Source organism: Pteropus alecto, unplaced genomic scaffold (genome assembly GCF_000325575.1).
Source record: "Pteropus alecto unplaced genomic scaffold, ASM32557v1 scaffold98, whole genome shotgun sequence".
Classification (NCBI taxonomy): Eukaryota; Metazoa; Chordata; class Mammalia; order Chiroptera; family Pteropodidae; genus Pteropus; species Pteropus alecto.
This window is the reverse complement of record NW_006443570.1, coordinates 20,722,602-20,739,185: the sequence shown is the minus strand read 5'-3', so window position 1 is coordinate 20,739,185 and position 16,584 is coordinate 20,722,602. Positions and strand designations below refer to the sequence as shown.

At 37.2% G+C, this 16,584-nt stretch overlaps 2 long non-coding RNA genes across 2 annotated transcripts in view; one reads left to right on the top strand and one right to left on the bottom strand.

Moving 5' to 3' along the window:
• Positions 1-450: 450 nt before the first annotated feature.
• LOC112473197 lies at positions 451-5,465 on the bottom strand. Its single transcript, XR_003043960.1, has 3 exons — positions 5,035-5,465; positions 2,460-2,555; positions 451-778 (listed from the first exon to the last, which is right to left on the bottom strand). It is a non-coding gene; the product is annotated as an uncharacterized LOC112473197 (long non-coding RNA).
• The window catches only part of LOC112473198, a 68,100-nt gene continuing 56,187 nt past the window's right edge, over positions 4,672-16,584 (top strand). Inside the window, exon 1 of the long non-coding RNA XR_003043961.1 lies at positions 4,672-5,065. This is a non-coding gene — a long non-coding RNA (uncharacterized LOC112473198). The remainder of the gene's footprint in view (positions 5,066-16,584) is intronic.

The following is a 16,584-nucleotide window of genomic DNA, read 5'->3' as shown; positions in this document are numbered from 1 at the left end:
AGACTGCAGTCTTACAGTTTAAGTGGGGGCTTGAGGTAAACAGGTGAGAGTCTTAACTCAAGTTTGAATCACAGTAAGCTGAGTAGGTCCATAGAACCACTCTGGTAATTTCATCAGTTCCTGGATATATAACTAGTTACCTGGTAACTGGCAGAATTTCCATATTGGCTCTCTGATCCTGGAATAAGCACCATTATAATATGAAGGGACAAGTCAAAGTCCTTAAGAACCTCCCTCTCCCACATACACACATACCAGGAGATTAAACAAAAATTATTGCTTTCCTGTAGTGGCTTAATGGGGGATTACAGAGATTAGTGACACCAATAAAGATCTGAAAGAAGCAGGAGTGATGAAACCTATCTCAAGCTAATTTAACTTGCCTGTTTGGCCTATGAAGGACTGGATAATTACAAATGACTGTATTATTACAAATAACTGGAGAATGACTGATTATTACAAATTTAATCAGGTGATACCTCCAATTACAGCTGTTCTTCCATATGTAGTATCTTTACTAGAGCAAAACAACATAGCCCTTGCAACCAAGTATGCAATTATTGACCTAACGAATGTTTATTTCTCCATACAAATTGTCAAGAAACACCAGAAGCAAGTTGCTTTTACTCAGCAGGGCCAACAACATAACTTCACAGTCTTGTCCCAGGGTTCCATCAATTCTCTTGCTCTTCGTCATGGTCCAGAGATACTGAGCATCTTGATCTTCCACTCAACATTGAGTTGGTCTGGTACATTGATGGCATTATGTTGATTGAATCTGGGGACCAAGAAGTGACAAGTGGGAAAAAAGTAAGAGCTATCAGAATCAAGTATAATTTATGCTTGTAAATTTTGAATTGTGAAATTGTTTTAAATTTATCGCTTATTTGTATAAAACAAATTATCATCAATAATGACTACAATAACAATAACAATAATGATCGTTGTTAAACTGTCCCGTTCAAGAATTACATGCAGTCATTTCAATCACAAAACCCTACATAAAAAAGTTACATTTATAGAAATAATCTCAGGTTTTTCATTAAAAATTTGAGAATAATTTGGAAGCTTACATAAATTTAATATTTATCATCTTTTTATCTTATTTTTCTCATTATAATTAATCATATTAAGAAAATATTTTTTTCACCGAGCCACATGTAGTTGCCTCCAAATCCGCTTTAATTTATTCCAGTATGCTGTACAAATATCATTTCTATGGATATCATGATATGAAAAAAGGTTGAGAACCATTGCTTCCAATTTTAGACCAGGATTCTTAACCTTGCCTTCCCCCTCGCCCAATGGATTTCAGTGAAATATGTAATTGTATCTTTCAGAGAGAAGGTTAATAGTTCTCATCAGGTTCTCAAAGCTTAAGAGCCAGTTGATCTCAGAAATTTGAAAAGTTCCTTTATAATTTCACCCCTGAAGAAATGATGATACAAGTTAAGGGTTAAATAAACTCCAAGGGCACAAGTAGGCCTCTATTATCACAGGTGGGAGAAAAAAGGTGCTATAAATGTAACTAGGAGGACTTTTATCTCTGGCTAACTCTCTTGGGAATCCTGCTCTTAGCCTCTTTCTCCTCAAATTCATCTAGCATAGTAAGAAGATTCTAGGATTTTCTCTCTATTTTAAGTAGATACCTCCTCCCTCTGATCACCAGAAGACCAAGTAGGAACCAGAGTGGAGCCCAGAAAGAGGTAGGTATAAATGGGGCAGAGGATATAGATTTCAAATGTTCACATGACATCCAACTCAGTTCACAAAGTAGCTATATATTAGGATCTGCAGTCAAAGCCAGAAAACCAACATCATAAAGCATACATTTGCCCAGAACTTCTCTTCTGTGTTTTTAAAGCACTTTGTACATATCTAGACTTCTATATACGTATCTCCTTTGGAGCCTAGCAGAGGTGGCTGAAGCCACAGTACCACTAAACCTTATTGTAATTTTTTGATGTGGTTTTCCCTCCTAACAAGCTATAATCCCCTAAAAGGTAAATAGATTCTTATATTGTTCTTAAAAGTGTCTAGTATATAATACACACTAAATATTTTCTCAATTAATGGTGAATAAATTAATGAACATGTACCAAAAATTTCTAAATCTTAGTTTCTTTAAAAGGTTATATACCAGGAAGAGATATTCCCCCTGTAAATTAACAAACTAACTTCCTGATACAAACTTAAAGTAAATTTGGGTACCTTATAATCCCAGTTTTGACCAGGATTTCATTACCTCAGATATGCTGAATGAAGGTGTTCTATACTCACCTACAGATGAGACATGTCTTGACCACTAATCTACTTTTATTATTAAAAAAAGGTATGAATCACATCTTTTAGTTCTTTTTATTCCCTTTTTGCTTGATACTATTTTCTCCACATAGGGTATACTCAGCAGAAGCTGACTGAACTTGGAAGAAACTTTAGAGAATAACGATCTTACTCACATACAAGGCTTTACAGTTTATCCTGCACTGTATCATGCATTATCTCATTTGATTGCAAGAATCCTTAGTTAGGGCTCCATTGTAGAGATGAAGAAACTAAAATTCAAGAAGTTTAAATGGACCTCGAGATAATCATGCTAAGCAAAATAAGCCAGACAGAAAAAGTTGAAAATCATATAATATCACTTATATATGGGATATAAACCTAAAAGCAACAAATGAACAGGACAAACTAACAGAGACTCATGGACATGGACTATAGACTAGTGGTTACCAGAGGGTAGGGGTTGGGAGAGGAGGGGGGAGGTAAACAGGATAAAGGGAGTCAAATATAGAGGGGTAGGGGGAAGTTGAAGGGGGTAAAGAGGATCAACTATATGGTAGCTGAAGGAAACTGGACTTTGGGTGGTAATCACACAATAGAATATATAGATGTCAAATTATAATGTACACCTGAAAATTATATAATTGTATTAACCAATGTTATCCCAATAAACTTAATTTTTAAAAAAGATATTCAGTACACACACACACACACACACACACACGAAGTTTAAGCCACTTGCTTAAGGTTTTAGAGCTGGAACTAAAAGCTAGGTCTTCTGATTTCTATAGCTGAGCTCTTTCCTACTGTAAAATAAATGGAATTGTCATCTTCCAAAAGAATTTAAGATTTTATTGCTACAACACTTTGTAGCAATGTAAATACTAAAGTACATCACTAAGACGTATTGATTTGAATACATTTTCTAGAATGATACTTTGGTTTATAAATCACGTTTCATTTATTTGAGTTCATTCAGCTTTCGGCTATGTATATTTCTTGGCTATGCATATACTTCCTGATTGGTCTCCTAAGCTTTGGTTCAAAGTTCTTCTGAACTTTATCTACTCTTTTCTTGTTTACCACGTGGCTATGGGAAAAACACAGTCAAGACTGTTTAACTTGTGAACCATATATCTTTAAATCTGTCTCGCAGGCACTCTTGACCACCACCAGGGGGCAAAAGCCTACAAGCTGGCTTCTCCGTAATACATTTCTACATAGGACTGTACTGTACAGGGACCCTCTCTGTGTCTGATTCTTGATGAAACCTCCTTGCTAATTATTTCAACCACAGGGCCCCAGGGAGAGAACAAAGGCTCAGCACAGAGGGCTCTAGTGGCACTTACTCATACAGAAGCCAGAAAGAGGTCATGACAGCTCTGTCAGTTTAAAAGCAGCAATGAGATCCAAGAGTTTGAGTGACAGAAGGTGGGCTTTAATAATTGCAAACTCCTGAATGTGTATTTTCTACAGCTTTGGTGTGTATGGTAGCATTTACTAGCTTATCCACTCAAATTGAGAAATAGCTTTGTCAGTTCTCTTTCTCAGTGTAATCAATGGTGTTTACATAGTGTGATCTTTTCCCCTTTTTAATCTTGATTTTTCATTACCTTCGTGGCTTATATTCTGCTGACGGTGTCATTTAAAAAATTATTCCTTATTATAAGAATATTTAATCTACATTTCATGCATATCTATGAAGTAATGAAATCTAAAGACAAAGAGAAGAAACCTCAAGAAGCAAATCCTTTCTAAGAGAATTTCTTCCCAGCAGGAAGCAAGTGGGAGGTAAATAGTAGGTTGGACTCTTACAACTCTGTGATCCCAGCTTTCTCGGCCTCCCAAGCTCGCTCACCCTCTCTTCACCTCAGGAATAATGAATGAGTCCTTAGGGGCCAGGGTAATAGAGGAAGCATGAGGCTACCATTAGGCTTCCTAAAGTATAAAATTAAAAATCTTTCTTCCAAAAAGTCTCATCACAAAACATGGACTCTGAGTCTGAAGGGTGGGAAAACTCAGAAGAAGCCTCCGAGAGCCGGGTCAAGGGGGATAAAACTGGTCGCGACCAGAGCGTACTAGCTCAGTTACTCCCACCCACGCTCAGGGAAAGCGTTTGAACCGCTGCGGAGCCCTCTCCCAGAAAACGAGTTTGCGTCAGGTTTTCACCTCGGCTTCTTTTCACTAAGGTTGGTTAAGCTGTGCGCCCCACCTCACAAAATGGTTGTCTCGGAGGAGTGGGCTCTCCAGTGGCCCTAGTCTCGGAAGCCCTCACCTCACCCCACTCCCCAGGCCCCTGCGGGCAAACGGCGCGATTCCTGCGTGGAGGAAACGGGGAGGGGGCGGCGTCCTGAGGCGCACACTCACGGCCAGCTTCCGGCAACTCAAGGGTTACGGCGAGGCGGTGGCGCGCGCCGAGGGGAGAGGCGGTTGCTGACAGGTGGCGCCTGCGCACTGGGAGCGCTCATTGTGCCCCGCAGCTGCCGAACCGCCCGCCAGCCCGCCCGCCCGCCAGCCCGCCAGCCGCCCGTTCGGCGCGTCAGTCTGCGAGAGTCCAGTGGTGGGTGCGGAGCCTGCAGCCGTTCCCGTGGCCTCCTCCTATTCCCCGTTCCCCTCACCTCTACCCCTACACTCCTTTCCCCATTCCGGCTCCGTCACCCTCCCGTCCCCCACACTCAGGACAAGAATGCCCTGCCCGGAACAACCCAGCAGCGCCTAGATGGCTTTGGTCACGGTCCAGCGGTCGCCTACCCCCAGCACCACCTCCAGCCCCTGTGCCTCGGTGAGTCCCTCTTGGCGGCCGCTCCGCTCGCTTCTGTCACTGCGGCTCGGCTTTGCCTCAGCGGGTCCCGCCGAGCGCCAGTGCGCACGCGCCGCGCCGCTTCCCAGGCCTTGGCACTCGGCTGCCGCGAACCCCCCACACTCCCCATCTTAGAGACGAGCTGCCGGACGTTGATTTTTGCCCCCATCACTCTGTGCACCTAGCTCTCACAATCCTCGCCCGAATCTCCCTGTGGCATGCTTGCCTATGGCTTGAGCACTTCCTTTCGGGAATGAGTCATTCTGGCTTTTCTTCCTCCCCCTTCCTTTACCCTCTTCTTCTGCTGCAGGGAGAGGACCATGGGACAACTGCGTTGCCCCTTATACCCACCCACGTCCCCTCACCCACACCCATTTCATGGACCCGTTCAATATTCGCATACTGCACGCCCTTCTTCAGGTTCTCCGTGGTGTGTGTCTTCCCTCTAGTCACTTGCTGTCTTTCTTGTGATCTGTACTGTTCAGGCTTCGTTGGACAGCTGAACGATAGTTACTCCTTGGTTTCTTCCCTCCTCCCCTCCCCCAAAGTGTAGTTGTGATTTCTGCTTCTTGGACCTCTTACCTTTCCTCTACGGGGTCCCGAAGCATCTGGCGCTGCTTGATGACCAGTGCCAATTCATTTACATCTTACAGACATTTATGCCTTACACTCATTGCTCATGATCGTTCTTGTTCTTGGGTTGTATTTGTTTGGCTCGTTAGTTCAGATGCCTATGCCAGTGAAGCATGCTTCCAGCGGGAAAACACCCAGTAACCAGCCTTTTCCTGCAGGGCCCTTCTTTGCCTTTGCTCCTAGCCCCACCCCCACTCCTTTACACTCCATTCTTTTAGGCTTTATTTTAGAAACTATTTATTTTTCAAAATAAAATATTGCACCAGAAGGGCGGAATGGGATCTTTAAAAAAATCCAGATGTTTTAGAAATAAACCGAATGAAAATATGGGCAATTGGAAAAACCACTTTAACTTTCTATAGAATTGTAATTTTTAAAACAGTGTTGGTGGATTTTAGTAGTTTCAAGTTGCAAAAAGGTATTCAATAAACACTGTCACTTTACATTGTAAAAAATTGAGTTACTCTTAATATTCATGTTAACTGAGGTGTGAGCTTTGATATCTTGAAAATATACTGGCTCGTAATTTCAACAGTTTCCTGAATTTCAAAATTTTGTTGTGTACAGTGGTGGTTTCTTCTTTTTGTTTTCTGAGCTTTCTTTTGCATTTTGACCAAATTGACAAATATATCCTAAGTGATTATATTTCAAAGGTTAACTTACCTTGTGTTGTTCCACAGAGCAGAACTAGAGTCTTTGAGTAGAATTTCAGTGAGGCCCAGTTATTATAAGGAAGAATTTTGTAGCAATTGCAAAATAGTCCCCATTGCTGAAATTATTCAAGCAAAGGCTGGAGGACCTTTTGCCTAGGAGGCGATAGAAAGTGTTCCTGTAATGGGGGACTTCTAAAGCTCTTTCCAACTCTTTAGATTCTGTGATTTGAGAATAATTGCACTTCAAAGCTGGGAAACATTTTAAGGTCCTCTAAAGACAAGTATCATAAGGATAGAAATTTAATACACAGTACTTTATTTTTATATGTAGTACTTTATGTTAGTTTTTGGAGAGTCATTAACATACCATTAGACCATCTAATTCACTCCATTAGTAAACTCTTTGAGGGTAGTGGTTACCAGGCATGATTTTGGCTGAGAATGCAACTGAAGGTTAGGGTCATGCAAATAAACTAGAAACCAGAATTATAGTTACATAATTTTCCCTGGGCATTATTGAAAACAGTTTATGCTATAATAATATATGTACATAAAGTTATCATACTGATTTTCTTGAGGTGAATGATTAGTATACAGTAAGACCATATTTACTTAATATGACTTAATTAGCCAAACTTGGTCTTGAGGTATGTTAATAGTCCCTTTTGACATAAGTAATTAAATTGTTCATGTGGTAAGCTCAGTTGTTGAGCTAAAAGACTGATATTTCTACATCTACTTGTTATCCTAGCCTGGTTATTTCAGTTGTTTTTATGTGGCCCAGGGTGCAAAGGAATCCTGGGATTGGTGTATGTGTGAAACAGTCAACATTGTTAGCATGACTGATGAGCCAGTTACCTTTCCCTTTAAAGTGTCTTCCTATTTCACTTCATCCAGAGCTGCGTTCAACTGAGTTATCTCCTGATCCTTGTGTTCCGGTATTTGGCTGCTGTCTGACTTGCATATATTTGCTGTTACATCTTTTGCTGTATGAATAGGTTGAGTTGTTTGTTTTAAAAGAAAGAGCAAAAGAGTCTAGAGAACCACGAGAGGAGAGATTTAATTTTGTGAGGCTGGAAATTTAGATTTTTTTAAATTAATTATTTTAAGCATTTTATTATATTTTTTACTATGGGAAGTGGAACATTTTAATACTGTCAGTTCTTCAGTTTTTTATTAAGGATTAAACAGACCTATTGACCATCTATTAGGTGTGAATGACTATTATAGACACTAAGATGTATAAGAGATATACTCTGTTTATCAGGATCATGTAATCTTGGGAGGGAGGAGGAGAGGATAGGAGGGAGAACAAACATGAGGGGTGAGGGTAGAAAAGGAGAGTGGGGGGAATGATACTATATGTACATGAACAATCAGTTTGTAATGGTCACAACTATTGCCTGAATTCAGACTAAGATAAAGTCATCAATGGCAAAAGTAATAATAACAATCTCTAACATATCTTGGGTCTTCCTCTATGCCAGGCATCATGCTAAGTACTTTACATGGATTAATTCATTTACTACTCACAATATGCCCAAGGGAAGTTGCTATTATCCCCATCTTACAGATGAAGAAACTGAGGCAAAGAGCTATTATGAATGTGCCCAGCGACACTTAGCTGTTGAAGCTGTAATTCATACCCAGATGTGTCTAATTTAGAATCTGCCATCTTTTTCCTTTGTGGTAGTCGAGGAGAAGTATACATAGTAGGTGGCTCTTGAACTAGGCCTTGAAGGATAGGTTGAATTTCTATAGATTGAGATGGAAACTGGGAAGTAGAGAGTATTCCAGATGGAGAGAAGCTGTATACACCAAGACTTAGAAGCAGAAAAGTACAAGGCATATCTTAAAGACAAGTAGACCAGTTTGATGAAGGATTTGTTTGGAAAGAGAAGTAAGAAATAAAGGTGAGGAGGCAGCTAGGGCTATACAGGGACTGCTAAACTTAGGAGTTTGAACTTGATAGAGAAGATAATGGAAAGTCCTCAAAGGTTTTTGAGCAGATATGATCACAATGATGTTTCAAGAAAATTGATCTAGCAGCTGTGGGCCAGAGGGATTTGAGAGGGAGAGAGCAGCCATGAATGGAGCCAGTTAGAGGTTGTTACAGTCGCCCAGGTGTGAAATAATCAAGGCTTGACCTGGGAATGTGAAGTGAAAATAGGAAAAAAGGACAGATGTGAGGGATTATGGAGAAGACACAAAGGACCTAGGGACTGATTAGGTATAGGGGAGGAAGAGTCAGAGATGCCAACTTTTGGAACGTATTGTTCTTCCTACATAAAGCTGTTTCCTAATTAATTGGGGGACAATTTTAAGAATTATCTCTTTTCCTCTATTCTTTCTGGTGTGAATTTTCTGAATGGAGACCTATGTTAATCTTTCTGGTGTGAATTTTCTGAATGGAGACCTATGTCATATAGACACAGTGAACTACCACAAAAATCTTTTGCTTTTGTGTAGTGCTTTATACTTTTTAGAGTATTTTAGTGATCATGATCTAGAGCATTCTAGAGCAGCCTCTAAGTTATGCAAGACAGGTACCAAAGTTAAAGGACTTACTAAAGGTTACAAAACAGGTTGGTGTAAAAACCTGAACTAGAACTGAGGTCTTTGGCTCCTGGTCCACATCTCTTTCCATGGTGTGATAAGAGAAACAGCATATAAATTTCTAATCCTGAGAACTTGACTGCCAGCCTAGTAAAGGAACCAAGACTTTAGATATAATCAAGAACTTTCTCTTTGAAGTTCATTTATATTTCTACAGAACAGAATATCCAAGTCTGTGCAAATCATTTTTAGGTGATACCGTATTTGAAGCCTATTATCTCTTAGTTTACACAGATTTCTTCTAAACTTGGATATTTAGTTTCTTTACTCTTAGAAGATTATTACCAACAGCAAAATTGGAATGGAACATAGCAGGTGCAGCTAAAGGCAGGTACCCTTATAGCTCTGGAAAATGATAGCTGATGATTTTACAGAAAGGGAAGAGGAAGAAGGCTTGTAAATAGTTGGCCTAAAGAAAAAATTTAGCAGTTATAGACTGTATAAGGACAGATACCCACGTAAAACCCAGTACTCCCTCAGAACTACTATTATATGGTCATAATGATAACCCGGAATTATCGTAAGAAGGCTTAATCTTGTTTTGTCTTGATTAAAACAGTCAAGCTTGAGTGAAGTATATTATTAGATAGATGTTCATCCAAGCTTCACCAGTTTTGATGTTTAAGATGCACGTTTTAATTAATTGGAAAAATTATTTACATATATGTCTTATTTCCTGATAATGATGGATAAATAAGATGTTATTGAGTTATATATATTCAAATATGACCACACCTCTCTCCCTTGGCAGAAAAAATAAACGCATAGCAAATATGAAATTGATTTATATGAAGTATAAATACGCAAAAGTGATGCTTTTTAATTTTTTAAGACAGCTCTGGAAACTTTCTTAAACTGTAGAGTTAATACATGGCCATTGTAGGAAATTTGGAAAATACAGAGAAGCACAAAAAAGATAATAAAAGATATATGCCATATAGCTGTGTGGGTATTTTACATAGCTGAAATGCTGATGTATATATAATTTTACATTTTTAAGTGTGATATATATCATAGATGTATTGCCATATCACTTAAATGGCTGCATTGAGTAAGTTATATTATAACTCATTCTGATCATTCCATTATTGGTGAACATCTAGGTGTTTTCCAACTTTTTTTTTTTTTTTGCCATTATAAATTACATTGCAGTGAACATCATTGGGAATAAATATTCAACTGCATTTTGGAACATTTATTAAGAAACATTTATTTCAACAAATAAAATTACTGTATTACAGTGTACAAACAATTTTAAAACTCCTATTACATATTTATACTTTCTAGAAAGGCTGTTCCAATTAACATTTATTTCAGTCAGCATAGTGTAAGAATGCTTGTTTCTCCTAGCCTTAATAACACTGTATATTCTCGTTTCATATTTAATCATTAGTAATTTTCGAGGATAAAGATAGTTGATTTGATATGTATTTTATTATTAGGTCAAGTATTTTTCAGATGTTAGGCATTTCTATTAATTTTTTTAAAAGATAGTTTCATTGAGATATAGTCTACCAACCTTAAAATAAATGTTTTCATAAGTGTACAGTTCAGTGATTTTTTGAAAACTTAGTTGTGCAACCTTTTCTACAATCCTGTATTTCCATTTTATGAGCTATTTATTTATTCTTTTTAATCTGTGTACCCTCTTGATATATTATGAATATTAACCCTTTATTTATTAAAACTATTTGCTTTTTAATTGTATTGCCTTTAAAACAGAGTTTACACTCTAGAGTTTCGCTAGCAAGACTTTTAATGAGCCAGCCTTGCTTATCTCTTTAGCTTTTTCTCTTCCCAAGTCCCTGCCTTGCACATTGCTCGGTCAAGCTGACATGTCATGCTCCCTTTTATCTCTAGGCTTTGCACATGCTGTTTCCTTTACCTGGAACAATTTTCCTTCATCTCTTTACCTAACTAATGCCCTACTCATCCTTCAGGTCCCAGCTTAAATGTTACTTCTTCTGGGAAGCTTCCCTGACTCCACTCCCAGACTATGGTAGGTGCTCCTTTTATGCGCACCATAGTACCCTTACTTACCCATCATGGCTCTTTACTCTTTATTGTACTTGATTGTTTGACTGCTAACTAACCTTTAAGCCAGGGTCCATTTGCACATATTTTTGTAACACCAGGTTAAAAAATATTGGACGCATAGATCAATGGATAGCTCGATAGATATAGTCATATTTAGCAATCTTTTCCATTTTGAGTTCTTCCATTGTTTATAAACATTGTTCTGTTTCCAGAAGCCCGAAGAATATGACCACCTTTAAGACTTTTGATACATATTGCTAAATTGTCCTCCAGAAAGGTTAAATCAATCTTTGACAAACTGTGTTTAAAAATACCTGCTTCACTGTATCCTCATCCATTTTCTTTATCATAAGAGCTATTTATTGAACAGCTAGTACTGTGTACCAGATGCTATGCTGAGTACCCTATATTCATTATGCTATTTTATTTTTACATCAGCACTGTGTTGTAGGTATTATTATCTCTGTTTCACAAGAAAATCGAGTCTCAGAGAAGCAAAATGAATTGCCCAAGATTATAGATCTGGTATCTGACCCCAGAACCTTTCCTCTTAACCACTAGTATTTTATTGCTGGTTTAATTTACGTGTTTTTTTTTTTTTAATCAGAAGTTAAACATTTTTTCCAAACATTTACTATGTTTTATAGTCCCTATTTTGTAAATCATTGATGTGATTAGCTCAGCTTTCTCCATGGATAGTTATCTTTTCCATGTTGATTTGTAAATATTCTTTATATACTAAGAATATTAACCTTTTTCTGTTATATTGCACATTTTGTCTCGGTTTTTCATTTGCCATTTTGTTTTGTTTTATTCATTTTTATGTACAGATATTTTGAAAAATTTTAATGCCATCATTCCCAAGTCTTTTTGTGTTTTTTCTCCCATTGTTTTTCTACTTAGTTCAAATTTCCTTCAATAGAGAAATATTTGTCTGTATTTCCTTAAGTTGTTTTATAGTTTATTTTATATTTAATTTTAATAATCTGAAATTAATTTTACTATATGCCGTGAGGTAAATATTAAAAAATTTTTTTCAAATAGTTAACTTATCCCAGTTTATTTGATGAAATAGTCACTCCTCTTTTTTAATGGTCTATAATTCCACTTCTGGGAAATACTAAATTGGGATATAAGCTAGATTGTGTTCTGTCGAAGTTCCACTGCCAGTCCCACTGGAGTTTAGTTAGTTTAGCAGTATTACTTAGTATTCATTAACTTGTATGGACAAAAAATAAATTTAAACTAGCTTAGATTTAAAATTTGACTCAAGTGCCTGGGAAGTCTGTAGAAAGAGCAAGCCTTTGGTACTCAAAAGATATCTTCAGGTCTCTCATCCTTTCTATCCGGCTTTAAGTGAGATGGAGCAGATTCTAGATTATGCCTATTCTGAAAAAGGTACTATGCAGATACTGCACTGCCTTCCTATATAGCACCATTAAATATTCCTGGTTCTAGCAGCTTTACTGTTTTTCCGTTAAATGCCTGCTGTCATGTTGGCTACACAGTGCCTGGCCCATTGTGGGCATTCACATGTCTATGTTTTTCATTTATTTGTTCATTCATTCAAAAAACCTAGCTATAGTAGGTAAACAATTTCCAATAAAAAAGTGTAATTATTAATAAGACCTTTTACCTAATTTGAAATATGCCAGAGGCCAGTGTACATGGGAGAGACCAAAGGAATCTTGTTAATAAACAAGTATTTAATGAGTGCTATTTTGTGTAGGTAATCTCATCCATTTTCTTCCTCTGGTTCTCAGCACAGTTTTTTTCAGATACTTTTATAAACTGTCCTGCATTTTCTTGCCCAGCCACGTATCACCAATGCTGTTCACAGTGCCTCTCAGTTTCCTGTTTGTCAAGATAAAGTCTGGTGAGGTGATCTTGGCTCTGAAATATAGTGAAATGTCCCATGGTTCCCTAGATTTCCTGAAAGAGGGGAAATATTTTGCTTACGGAGTGGGACAGGATCTGCTTAGAAATAAATGGGAAGAAGTAGTATACTCTGTTCCAGCCTAGGTTTCATGGAACTGTGTGATTCAATTTTTTTAAAAAAATATAATTTAATACCTTTTTGTATCCTGTGCTATACTTGATTCTGAAGATATCTATTTATTTCACTTATTCATACCAAGACTGGGGATCCAGCAGCCAGGTAGTCAGTCCCTGGGCTCGGGAAGCTTACTTAGAGTATAAGTGGAAAAACTGGTATTAAATAAGTAATTAGAATACATTATAGTAATCACAAATTATGTAAGCCTTTAGGAAGAGAGAGAAGGCTAGAGTAAAGACTCTTAGTTAAGCCTTAAAGAGTGAGTGGGAGTTGGTCAGCAAACAGGGTTAGAGATGAGTAGCATGAATTTAAGGCACAGTGCTAGAAACAATATATGCTGGGAACCACAAACAGTACAGTACTGATGCTGTGTAAAATGCAGAAACTGATGCTGGAGAAGTAAAGATAATTTGTTCTGAATTGTAACATCTGTGACCTTACTCTTTTTAATCTTTAATAAAGTAGCACATATGTTCTCTTGGCTTTCCTTTAAAGTGAATTTATTAAAATTTGTGATGATGGGCAAGAAACCTTAAGATATAACTGTCCTAATAGGTACCACGTTTCAAGTGTTTGCTGTACTGTAGATATTGGGTTTAGCACTAAATAGGCATCACAACAACCATTCGAAAGAGTTCTATTATCATTCCCATTTTCTGAATGAAGAAACTGATTTTCAGAGAGAGGTGTAGATTTCCCCCCAGCTAGGATTGGCAGAGCTGGAATTTAAACTGATTGTCACATAATCAGAGACTCAATTACTTTCTGGGTTTTAGAATTAGTCTCTTTGTCTAGGTGTTGTTTGATTTCTTCCGTTTTTGTTTTGTTTTGTTTTGTTTTGTTTTTACCATTTTGCTTCATGATTACCCTATTTTAGTTTGAAATCACTGCAGTTTGAGTCATTTTTCTGCTTATGCCTTGATAAACTCTGTTCAACAGAAGTTTGTTGGGAGCCTTCTCAAGCACTATTGGATTATGTAAGGCATTAATCTTGCCTTAGAATTTACAAGTCTAGTGGGGGAAGGCAGCTATAAACTAAGCAGGTAATAATAATGATAAAAAAAAACCTAGAATGGTGAATGCAATAGGAGAGGCACAAACCAAGTGTGTATATTGAAAGAAGATATCTCTTCTGGAGGGGATAATGGACAGGGAATGTAGAACAGACTGGAAAAGATGGAGCAGCAAAAGATCTTTGCAGCTAAGAAATTGAAAGATATGTTATTTACTTCTAAATATTGATACCTTTCAGTTTCATTTACAATTAGAAGCCAGTTTTATCTGCAGCATGATTATTGTAAAATATTCTTGTCTAAGTTATGGTAGCCAGAGACCAAAGCTTCTGTCTTTGGAAAATATGTATTTGTAGGTATTACCTTGCCCTTCACCTGTTTTTCCTCTCCCACTTCCATTCCTTTCCTTATCTAAACTTAAAAAACAAAAACAGAAAACACCACAAAAATCCAACAACTTCTTTTTTACAGATTCAGACAGATGGGGAATATATGAAATTGTTTACTGAAGTTTAAGAAATGTCTGTGCAACTTGCTCATTGGAGCAATGATTCTCTGCTTGTTGCTTCAGACACTTTTGTAGAAATAGCAACAATTTGAGAGAGCCCCTTCTTAACAATTAACAATATTTAGCATGTCTCAGACAAGAATTAAACCATATGTTAGCTTCTCATAACATATTATCTTAATCTATTAAGGAAGCTTATTGATTCTTTGGGGTTTGAGAAAGCAACTGTGGTTTAGAATAAAAATAGTATCTGGCAATGATTCTAATATAGTCCACATGAGGGTGGGGGAAGCCCTAAAAGTATTTTCTCATTTCTTTCTTCTTTAGTCTTTCAAAAATACCTATAGCAACATGAAGCAGTCCAGCATAGTGGTTAAGAGTGTAGGACCTGGAAACTGCCTGAATCTGAATCCTGGCTTTACAGTTTACTAGATTTAGACAAGTCACTTAACTGCATTATGCTTCAGTTTGCCCATCTGTAAAATAGAGGTAATAAATACTACTGCTTTCACAGAAGTAAGCATTAAATGAGAAAACGACTTAGCACCATGCCTGGTACCAAATAAGCATGCACTCATGAAGTATTAGTCATTTTTATAATGATGGTGATTTGGGGTTGCTATTTGGTTATTAAGCAATTTTTCATTATAATACAAATTTGATGGGGAAGATATTTGCTTTATGCCAGTTTAATTCGAATGAATAGCCTATTTCAGGGATTTATCTTTATTATTATTATTTTAGATTTCTTTACTCAATAATAGCTTCATTTTTTAAAATTAGAGGATCTTTGTTCTGGTTGCTAATCTCCACGGCAAAGTATATTGTGTATAATTTTGTAATGACCCTGGAGCACCATACAGAATGACTAATGCAACAGTAATCTTTAAAAATCTCCTTCCCTTGAGAATTTATCAATTTACTAGGCCATGTTTAGCAGAATATTAATCTATTGGATGTTTTGCTATGTGGTAGGACAGATCATTGCAAGTGGGCACCTTAGTCTGTATAGTCAAATCAGACCAAATGTGTTGATGTTTTTAATGACCAAGGCTATAAATCATGTAGCCAAATAGAATAGAAATTGACAGATATTTTTTAAATATAAAGAATCTGAGGACACTGAGTGTATTCATGGGTTTAAATATATCTTTGTACAAAGAAACAATAGGTTAAGAAGAATCATTTGTCTAATCCAGCTATACCAAGCAGTTGCAGTTGGAATCGAATGCAGTTTTTAGAAGATGAATTTCCAAAGCAACTGAATGAATTCTCATATAACAGGAGGTCTTTGTTTCAGACTTTGGTTGCATTTTGGTTTGCATTACAGTTTTTACTATTGAATGCTGTCAGAAAATAGAGACAACCTATGTCTTCCTAGAGAGAGTGCTGAAAAAAATTACACTAAGCTTTCAGTGAGCACAATATTTTGATTCATCTTCTTGATCTAATACAAGGTGCAACTTTCTCTGAGCATTTTTATGTTGGTTCCGTGGTTTTCAATTAAACTTCAAAGGAAACTGCACCGACTATAAAGGAAGTCTGGTTAGGCAAGGTGTGGCTGAAAAATCTAGCAGTTCCTCCACTTGCCTACAAAACATTCTTGCGGGATATAGAATCTCGAAAATTAAATTTAGGGCTTTTAATAGAACAAAAATCTTAGGAAATTTCTACTTAAGCACCATGTTGTAGGATTTTAATCTATAAGATTAAAAAAATTAAGAGAATTTTATTAAACCCGTGATGAAAAATCTTCTTACGTTCTTGAAATTGTCTTATAGAAGACTGTATACTTGTGGTGCAAAATGAAAATCTTTAAAGGCACAAGGATGATTTGGACCTCTTTGTTGCATGAGATTTGTTCAGAATGCCAGTCTGCTGAAAGTTAGAAATAGAGATGTTGCACACCAATTTGCCTTTGGTTTGTTTCTAGCTATCCTTTCAGATGATTCAAGGCACCTAGGGGAAGACTGTTTTAGCAGGTC